We start from the raw sequence: 9,766 nt of genomic DNA, 5'->3' as shown, positions 1-9,766 counted from the left end.
ATATGATCGCATGGGTAGGAAACATATAGGAAGGACATATTATGGGTCATCTCCAGCTTTTTGAATGTGATTCAACGGCCCAGCCTATCGCTTTTAAATGTGAAACAGGTTTTGAACTCGTGACCATCATGTGGCTGTCACCCTCACATGATCATGATCACACTGCAAAAAAGGTGTGTCTAAAAACAAGATAAAAACACTAAATCTGAGGGACATTATCTTGCGGCATGGACAGATAATTTCACTTGACAAGATTGCTTAAATTAAGATTTTTAAATTTAGAAATAAGCATGTTGAGCACTTAAAATAAGAAATTCACTCTTAAAACAAGATAAATTATGTAACACTTCTAAATCTAAAGTTTTTTTTATCTTGGTAAGAAACAAATAATTTACAGTGCACTCTGCTCGGGCCAATTCATCGTGATTGCAGCTTTAATTTATCTTGTTTTAAGACTTAATTTCTTATTTTAAGCGTACAACATGCTTATTTCTAGATTTAATAATCTTAATTTAAGAAATCTTGTCAAGTGAAATTATCTGTCCATGCAACAAGATAATTTCCCTCAGATTTAGTGTTTTTATCTTGTTTTTAGTGCATGGTTAACTTTGTGAAAAAAGGAAATACTTGGTTATATTTAGGAAACAAAACTTGGTTAGGGTGAGGAGTAGATGTTACATTATTTGATGTCATATTAAGTAACAACGTATCAAAACCAACGGTTAAGCTAAAAAATAATTATAACTCAATCAAATAATTCAACGTTGACATTTTATTGCAGATTGAGACACAACATAATCTCATGAAGGTGTTTGTGGGTTTTCTTATGAAAACTTTTGCAAGAGATTTGTATGATATCCTACAAAATGTGCCATGACGAGTACTGTTTTCATCATATTACAGTCACATGATCATTGTTTTCAACATATTGTTAATGTTAGAAAGTAGTAGAAAGGTTAAGTACCAAAACCACTTCCTTAAGGTTAGGATAAAAAACAGAGTGAGGCTTAAAAAACAATACTTCCGGCATAACTTCCCACAAAGGCACATGATCACTGGTCTCCTGGTTGAAAGACGAGGGCGTTCTTTTGGTCACATGGAAAGACCCCTGGTAGGCAATTTATGTGGCTTTCAACATTACTTTGTATTGTCAAAAGTTGATTTAGCTAAAAAATCATCTGCTCATTTACAGATGTCTCATTAACATCACATCAACTTCATGGGATAAAGTATTTTTGGGCCCAATGCCATCCCATGAAGGAGCCTGGAACTGTTGTGATGTAGTGGAATTACTACCTCTCTTGAGTGAGAAAATGAATCAAAGATCAAATTGATGTTCCTTTTAGTTTTCTTTATTATCAGGCATCAAATTACACTGCCTAGTTACAGCGCAGGAGAATACTTTGTCAATCCTAAGGGCTGCCTGAGTTCTCTCTGCTCTTTCTGTCTGTGTTGGGGCGTTTTTAAACAATTCTGTAAACCAGAATTGTAAAATCCCATACCTCCAACGTATGGGGCCCGTTTTCCATGCATGCGCACGCTGCTAGGTCTACTTTTAACCTTAAACGATACAACTTATACTGTTTATATTCTGCTCCCAAACACCTCTAATATCTCACAAATCCTAGATCCTATAGTATGTTATTTCTGGTTTAAACCGGCTGTTACAAGATCAGTAGGTCATACTGAGGCCTTTTAGTAAAGCAGAGGACTTATGATTAAAAGTAACAGATAATATACCACTTGTAACATAAAATATACTACAGTGGTTTGACTAGCGCCCTTTTGATTACATCATCTTGATGAGCCCACTTCTTTTGCAGTCATTTAATCTGGACCAACCAACCTGGAGAAAAAGCAGTTTGTCTTGAAACGGCCATCTTCTAATATTTGCATAGATTGATAGGATCACAAATGTGTTGAATACAAGTGTAAACAGGGTCCAAGACTAATTGTGATCAGATCAGTCAAAACACTTGCAAAGGTGGTCAGGAACGCATTTGACCACATATATTTTTCCCCGACAGGGACAAAACGGGAAAATACGTCATCAGTTCAGACTGTGTGGTGGTCATTTTGATGACAGAGCGACAACGGTCAAAAAAATGGAGAGGAGCACTGTTGTACGTGGTTGAGGTGCAAGTGAAACCAGGTGTCTGATCTCGATACGAGCAGAAGATTCTGTCCAAAGAAAACTTGACAACTCATATCTATACGGGGTTGTTTACGAGGATATTGCTAGCAAGATAGCAACAAGCGACTTGTTGTTATCCGACATAATAAATGTGTGCAGGGCAATTTCACCTTTTGGCTGAAGTGGCATAGGTAATAAAGAAATCTGAAAACAAGTGGTGACTGGACACCCTTGGAGACACAGGATACACACAGGTGTAAACAGCATATGTCTCATCTGTCCGCTTGAAATCCATTTTGAAACCAGGTTTAATCGAAAGTTGGATTGAAACTTGGATAAAGACAACTTTTTTTCTATTCGTTTGAAGAAAATGTGACTTATTTATCTTGCCAAACTAAATATTATTGCACTTATGTGCCATTTTGTAAAGGCTGGGATGATGAAGATTACCCTTTGTTTCATAAAGACCACTAGTCATATAATAGATGAGAAGTTTTTATCACACTAGGGCTTAGGGCTGGGCGATATATCAATATAAAAGATATATGGATATATTTTTAAATGTGATATGGAATGAGACCATACTGCATTTATGCATATATCGATGTAGTTAAAAAAATTTCTTTCTTTATATATAAATGCTGCCCTTGCTAGGGTTTGTCATATTTAGTTATTTTGTAATGTTCGTTATTTCTTTCTCATATAAATATATTTATTTCAGAAAAAGATTGGCCTATTTTTTCACAGGCTAATTTTATTTAAGATATTTTTTATTTAAATGTGCACTTCATGTAGCTTTGATTTGAAAAAAAAAAAAGGTTCTCCTGTTGTTATACAGTAATTTTGTTCACTTGTTGTTTGTCAACAGTTTCAATAAAACTACTTGTGACATGTCATATTTGACTTTGAATGTACATTTGCTCTCACTTTGTGATAAAAATATCAAAATATATCGTTTATCGATATTCAGCCTAAATATATCGGGATGTGACTTTTGGTCCATATCGCCCAGCCCTACTAGGGCTATAACTAAAATGATTAAAAATAAAAAAAATTTAAAAAAGGGCATAGCCTACTGTAGCCTATAATAGGGAAATTATGTTCTTCACTGGGTCAATGTCGGAAATACAGTGAAACATTATATAGTGCTTTATTGTGTGACTCCTATATGCAACCCCTTCTCCATCACTAAGAACAAAAATATGGCGCAGTAAATGATATTTATATACACAAAGCATGGCGCGCCATCATTCTATGTAGTGACACACACATCTATCTGTTTTACTGGGAGAGAGAGAGAGAGAGAGAGGAGAGGGAGAGACAGAGGGGAGGAAAGTAGGAGGAGGTCTGTGCGCATCGTCAGTGCCAATAGGCGCAGCGCTGTCTAATTAAACCCCTACCACGTAATCCAAACGAAACCATCCCCCCGTTTAAATCCACTCCACCGGCGCTCACCGCTTAAACACACTGTCCTCCGCTGCTATCCCGTCCCGGCCCGGCCCCTGGAGGAGAGCAACCGCCAGCTGCAGCAGCACCAGCCCCGCACCGCGGCTCCATCACTGCAGCCTCACGGTAACATGGTTTGCAGGGCTCGGCTGCTGTAGCCAAGGGCCACTTAGTCAGTCACTCAACCAGTCAGTCGCTCGGCGTGTGTGTGTGAGTGTGTGTGATGTGTGTGAGTGTGCAGTAAGAAGCAGTAGTAAGCACACGGAGCTCCAGCAGCAGCACTGTACACCAGGAGCACCGGAGGAAGGCGTCCGGAGCGAGCCGAGCATCCCTGCATCTCTACCCGGCTGTCCTGCACCCCGGCCCCGCTGAACCGGAGCAGGGACACCCTCCTCCACCACTGACACTACCTCGGCTCTATCGGGTAAGGAAAGAGGCTCGACATTTGTGTACATTGCAGATGTTTAGCCCTGATTAAAATATTATTGTCTGTTACGCTACCGATCACGAATCCGGCTTGTGGAAAAGCGACGCAGACGTTTTTGTTTACGCGCAGAAACGGTGCATATTTCGGCTGTGTGGTGACAATAACCCGCCGCGTAATATAGCATAGCCAACACTGTGTGACCTGAAAACATTCCCGTATACCCCCTGCAGTTTGTTTCATTTCATTAAGACAGATGTTTGGGTTTTTTCCTGCACATTTATATCAGCTTAATCATCTTCCGAGTGCTTTAATCCAGTCATTCACTCAAATTAAAGCACATAAGAGCTCTTTTGTACAGCCATACGGATGACAGCGGTACCGGCCTGCCATTTTTTTTTATGAATGATCTTAACGCGGGACAAGAAGCAGGGATGGATGCGCATGGTGGTGCTCTGGATCTTCCAGCTCTCCCTCTCTGTCCTCCACCATGAGGTGTATTCATCTCCCTGAAAGGCAGACAGGAAGACAAGGGGAAATAGAAAAGAAATTGGATTGCATCCTCTATCTCGATGCCTTGTTTCTACCATACTGATAAATGCCCCAGCTGTAGTTTTCCAGTTAAGATTGCAGAGTATGCCAATTACATATGTTACAGTATTTACTTCATGATAGAGCAGTGGTTCTGAACCTTTTTTTCAGTGATGTACCCCCTGTGAAATAATTTTTCAGCCAAGTACCTCTTAACCAGGGCAAAGCATTTTTAGTTGAAAAAAAAAAAAAGACTTAAAAACAGAATGCTGTGCCATCAGTGTCTGATTTATTAAACTTTGGAACTGATAAACACATACAAAATTCAAACGTTTGATAAAAAACACAATTTCAAACATTTTAAATGTTAATAATCCATGACTAAATTTATTGCAAATATTTCTCATCATTAAAATGTAGTGATTCAAACTAATGCAGTAAAAACAGTGAGCATATAACCATTTAAAACTGTAACGACTCCATCTTTGAGTTTTCAAGTGATTGACAGGTGATGCCAGGTGGCATATGACAGGTTGGGTCGAACCATTCTGGTATGGGGGAGACTCTGGGTTTTTAGGATCATGAAATTGAATAGCCTACTGAATATAAAATTAATTTTATTGAACTTATACTTATATTTTCCTAAAATATTTATCAAATTATTATTTTTAAAGGATTTTTGCATGAATGATACTTTTTAAATTTGTATTTTAAAATCTCACGTACCCCCTGGAGTGCCTTCACGTACCCCCAGGGGTACGCGTACCCCCATTTGAGAACCACTGTGTTACAGTATTTACTTCATGATAGAGCAATAGGTACAAACAAGCTTTTAAAATGTGGGGTTGTAAGTTAATAGACATTTTAATCAAATGTTTTAATGTATTTCATAGTGGCTTCATGTGATATATTTACTGTTTCTGTGGGCTACGTATAGAACAGTAGGATTACTATAATGTCAATTGAGTGATCTGAGACAAATGGTTATTATCTGTTCCAGTGAGTCTCATGCTGGAGACCTTAAATAACACTATCTCACTAATATGTAATAGGTTTATAACGGCCTTACTAACAAATCAGTGTGGTAATAATTAGGGCTGGGCAATAATTCAATATGATGATTGATGATTCAGTGGAATTGTATTGAGATATGGAGATATTGCGATGCATCATAACGGTGTCTAAATTGATAATAACCAGCGTATATGAACTGAAAAACTTTAATTTGTACGATGTGAATATTTTTATATGGGCTAGTTTCGCAGTTTCACACTTTAAATCGTTATTCCAAAAAATGTTGGACACTGTTAAATAATAAAAACAGATTGCAATGATTCGTTACCTACTTTTAATTGAATTCAGCAAAAATATAAGATTTGAAACTTTTGATTTTTGTGAAATATGTATTCATTCTGGATTTCTGTTTTTGTTTACATTTTACGCAGTGTCCTAACTTTTTTGGAATCTGGGTTGTACATTACTACTGCAATGCAATAAACATACTGGACTTCAACTGGCGACCTTCCAGTTACAAGCTTCTCCACCTTTAAACTCCATTTCCCAGAATGCTATAGCACATACAGCTCAGGGCAGGCTTCTCTCTGCATAATAATAGTGGAGAATAATGTGTCAAAATCCCCTTGGGACCACAATTTTGGTTAAAAGGAGTTGTGAGTTGTATTTTTTAAAACTTTCTGCTTATGGGATTACCCCGGTGTAGTTAAATCAACTATCAATGTTGTCTCATCTGTATTTATGTGCATGTATGTAAATACAGTCAATGTATAGCTGGAAATGTTTATTTTTTGGCACTAAAGTTCTTGATAAAATTAGCAAATTTCAACTGTTAAGTATCAATTCAGACAGTCAGTTTTACCATGTGGTTATTTCAGATGAGAAAACATGCTATACTGTGCTATATATATATTTGTATAATATAATATAATATAATATATATATATATATATATTAATATATATATTATATATATTTGTCACTGACCCATACAATGATATCGAGAAATGATGAGGATAAAGGATTGTATTTTGCCATGTCGCCCAGCCGTAGATATCACGCAGTTTGTGGTCTGCTCCATTCGCCCATGTCCTCCTATAGCTGCAATACCACATATTGTGTGAAATACATGTGATCCATAGTGGTAATCTCATGCTGAATGACAGTGTTGTCCACTAAATCATTAAAATACGACCAACATGTTCCATCTAGTAATAATTTGTCAGTTGGAGAGAACAATCCTAAACATCTGAGATAACAAATCAGTTTAAACCAGGCCCTGCTAGGCTACAGGACACATTTGTCTCTACGTTTTCTTTTCTAAATGCCACCCAGCTGCTGCAAGCCTTCCCTATAATCCCTCCAGATTTAACTGCTTCCTTAACTGCACAAAGCACAAAGAAGTGAAATCTCGTGCACAGGGTCACCTGACCCATCCCCTCAGGAATATTCAGAGGAGTCGAATGAGTGGCATTTGTAGGGTCGAAAGGCACCAGTAGTTGTCATTTAGGCCGGCTAATAATGAAAAGAATGATGAGAGGTCTGATAATGTGGCCGTCATTGGGTGTGACCTCGGGTTAATGAGAATGTGGTGCGCGCTGGAGGAGCGACTCGAACAAATTGATTTATATTTGGGGCTCATGTTCGAAGGAAACCTGCTCAACTCAATTTGCTCGAGATGCGAGACGGGCCGAGTCCTGCTGCTGATGTTTTGGTTTTGGGTTAGCCTGCATGTGCTAATGCTAGTGTAGTTGTTACATAAGAAGATAAATGTGTGCTGGAGCACTTCACTCTTTCGCCTGCGCACTCATAACTTGTATATATACACATTGGTGTAACCCTGAGGTTAAAGCATGGAGGAAATAATAGATGCCATAGTCAAGGTGTGTTTCAGTGAGGCAGGTTGCATTGAAGAGAGAGAAGGAAATGGTTTTAATTTCACCTTTTACACTCTTTAATGGCTCTTTCGTGCATGTCTACTGTGTTCATTGTACGTCTTTCTATAGTCCAGACTGCAGGCTTTCACAGGAACTGTCAAGTGTTGCTCTTATACATGACCTTGCTTTTATACAACGCTGCTAGAACTTCCTGACAAGATGCCCCTGACCGCATGTATGCATGGAATTTATAAGCACACAGCCTGAAAGTCACTTTGAATTAAGGGGTCTGTGTTTGCCATGTGAGCGCAGGTCAGCGGTGAATCATGGGATGGAACATATAGCTTCTTGAAAGCTCTTTCTTTCTTCCAGAGAGACAAGTAAAACCTTTGAATGCTCCTGATGATCAGAGATCTGGTACAGCCTCCTGTCAGGCCTTGGGTGGGGTTAACCGCCTGCTGTTTATACAACTTCTGGCAGCACGATGGATGTCGAAGGCCGCTGGAATTTCTGGGAAGACAACTCTTGAGGGGTTTATGGAAAAAGAAAGAGAGCATAATCATTAAGAGAATAACAAAGAGATGGACATAAAGGCTTGGTTTAAAATGGCTCTGTGGTCTGCTGGTTACAAAGTAATGGGGAGGAAATGGTTGATTATCTTTTATGAGAGTTATGTTACATTTGTTCTTTGTTATCTTTTGCTTTTAGCAATTTGCAAATACCACTTTCCCTCGAACTATTATCAACATGATGATATGCTGGAACACACTGCCTCACCAAAACAGATAGCATTACAAATGTATAGAACAATGAATGTAGACATTTTTCTGATGTGCGATCTCTTTTTGTTGTGTCAAATATGACAATGGTGGAAGTGGTACAGATTCATGTACACATTACAGTTTTAAAGATCTATGTACACAGATTTATGTACACAGATTTATGTACACATGTACAGATTTATGTTCACAGATTTATGTACACATTTACAGATTTATGTACATATTTACAGATTTATGTTCACAGATTTATGTACACATTTACAAATTTATGTACACATTTTCAGATTTCTGTACACATTTTCAGATTTATGTACATAGATTTATGTACACATTTTCAGATTTAAGTACATATATTTATGTACACATTTACAGATTTATGTACACAGATTTATGTACACATTTACAGATTTATGTACAGATATATGTACACATTTACAGATTTATGTACAGATATATGTACACATTTACAGATTTATGTAAATAGATTTATGGACACATTTACAGATTTATGTTCACAGATTTATGTACATATTTACAGATTTATGTACACAGATTTATGTACATATTTACAGATTTATGAACATATTTACAGATTTATGTTCACAGATTTATGTACACATTTACAGATTTATGTACACAGATTTATGCACATATTTACAGATTTATGTACACATTTACAGATTTATGTACATAGATTTATGTACATAGATTTATGTACACATTTACAGATTTATGTACACAGATTTATGTACACATTTACAGATTTATGTACAGATATATGTACACATTTACAGATTTATGTAAATAGATTTATGTACACATTTACAGATTTATGTACACAGATTTATCTACACATTTACAGCTTTAAGTACAAATTCACAGATTTTTTTTTCAACATTTACACATTTATGTCTACATTCACAAATTTATGTACGCATTTACAGATTTTTCTACACATTAACACATGTGTCTGTACAGTTACATATGTAGTATTGTGCAAAAATCTTAGGCAGGTGTGAAAAAATGCCTAGAAGAATTGATGCTGGTTTGAAGGCAAAGGGTGGTCCCAACAAATATTGATTTGATAGAGATGTTTCTTCTGTTCACTCACTTCACATTTTGTTGATTGATAATAATAAATTGTTAACATTTTTATTTTGGAGAGCATTATTATTTTACCACATTTTTTCACACCTGCATTAAATGTTTGCACAGTACTGTACAGTTTTTAATACACATTTTACAGATTTGTCTATGCATTTATGTATGCATTTACTTATGTGCTTATGTGCACATTTTCAGATTTCAGATCTATGTACGCATTTACAGATTTTTCTTCAGATTTACTTGCGTATTTATATCTTAATGTAAGCATTTTCATATTTCTCTTCACATTTATAGATCTGCATTTCACAAGTGTGTCTAAGCATTACAAATGTGTCTTATTCTTTGTCTTATGGGTCAAGATTCCCTAACACTGAATCCTACAATTCCCATAATCCACCTCAGTAGCATCTTTCATCAAATCCCTGTCTCCTAAATGTCCAGTTCTTTCACC

The 9,766-nt window shown here is 36.8% G+C and overlaps 1 protein-coding gene across 1 annotated transcript in view; it reads left to right on the top strand.

The window, feature by feature from the left end:
• Positions 1 to 3,589: 3,589 nt before the first annotated feature.
• The window catches only part of LOC131984603 (hippocalcin-like protein 1), a 57,915-nt gene continuing 51,738 nt past the window's right edge, over positions 3,590 to 9,766 (top strand). The window contains exon 1 of the mRNA XM_059349483.1: positions 3,590 to 4,004. The gene's annotated coding sequence lies outside the window, so the exon portion shown is untranslated. The remainder of the gene's footprint in view (positions 4,005 to 9,766) is intronic.

This window comes from Centropristis striata, chromosome 14 (genome assembly GCF_030273125.1).
Source record: "Centropristis striata isolate RG_2023a ecotype Rhode Island chromosome 14, C.striata_1.0, whole genome shotgun sequence".
NCBI lineage: Eukaryota > Metazoa > Chordata > Actinopteri > Perciformes > Serranidae > Centropristis > Centropristis striata.
This window is presented reverse-complemented; position numbering and strand designations above follow the sequence as displayed.